Genomic DNA, 1,322 nt, shown 5'->3' with positions numbered 1-1,322 from the left:
CCCCAGCACCCCCTCCGCGCCCCCCCACCTCCCCCAGCGCCCGACGCCCGACGCCCCCTCCGCGCAACACACCGGCCCCCCACCTCCCTCTCCCCGCCGCCAGCTAGCCGCTGCCTCCGCCCCTTCCCTCCCTCCCGCTCCCTCTCCTGCCGGCGCCCCTCCCCCTCCTCTCCCCTCCTCCCTCCCCGGCGACGCGCGGCCCGCCCCTCCCGGTCGGATCCGGCTGCGGTGCGGCCCCTCCCGGCCGGATCCGATGGCGGCGCGGCCGCCCCTCCTTCCCCCAGCGAGGCTCCCTCCCCTTTCCCCGCCGAGGCCCCCTCCCCTTCTCTCCAGCAGCGGCGCGGCCGCCCCTCCTTCCCCCATCGAGGCCCCCTCCCCTTCTCTCCGGCGGTGGCCCCTCCCCTCCCGGGCGGATGTGGCGGCGTGGTGGCGGGCGACAGCAGGCGAGCCGGCGTGGTGGTGGGCGGCAACGGGCGAGGCGGCGTGGTGGCGGGCGAGGCGGCGGGTGGCGGCAGCAGGCGAGGCGGCGTGGTGGCGGGCGGCAACGGGCGAGCCGGCGTGGTGGCCAGCGTGGCGGCCGGTGGCGGCGTGGTGGCCGTGGCCGGCGGCCAATGTTTTTGTTTTTTTTTATTTTTTCCGAAAATATTTGCCGAGTGCTTTTTGACACTCGGCAAACCATTTGCCGAGTGCCCGACGTTCGACACTCGGCAACTCCACTGTTTGCCGAAGGGAAGTTCGCCGAGTGTGGTTCGCCGAGTGTTACACTCGGCAAACTCTTTGTCGAGTGTTTTTGGGCCATCACCGAGTGCCTGGGGCACTCGGCAAACTTCCTGTTTCCGGTAGTGGTTTATGGCACCGAATAGATATACTATGAAAATATATTTAATGAAGAAACCAATGGTACCTCTTTGGTATCATGAATGTTAGTACTTTATTGTATAAATTTTGTCAAACTTGAGATGCTTTGACTTTCCAAGAAAGTTGAAATGATTTATAATTTGAAACGGAGGGATTTAGATTATTCCACGAACGGATAGCTATTCACTTTACAGGCATTTTTCAAGAAACTATAAAAGAATATATGCGCTTATACAGGGGCGACACTTGACAACTCGCAAGAGACAAAATGCTGAAGGAGTGATTAGAGCTTGTCAAAGAGTACTACACTCGAAGGCATTCACATATAAGGAGTACAGAAAATGGCTGCAACTCCTACATTTAATAAGATATATACATGTTTGTTAATTAGAATAGGATTTTTGGTAACAGTTCCATATTCATATATATTGATGATTGCATACAATCGACGCGCATATCCTGAC

This window comes from Setaria viridis, chromosome 3 (assembly GCF_005286985.2).
Source record: "Setaria viridis chromosome 3, Setaria_viridis_v4.0, whole genome shotgun sequence".
NCBI classification, from domain to species: domain Eukaryota; kingdom Viridiplantae; phylum Streptophyta; class Magnoliopsida; order Poales; family Poaceae; genus Setaria; species Setaria viridis.
The sequence above is the reverse complement of the archived record's forward strand: the minus strand, read 5'-3'. Positions refer to the sequence as shown.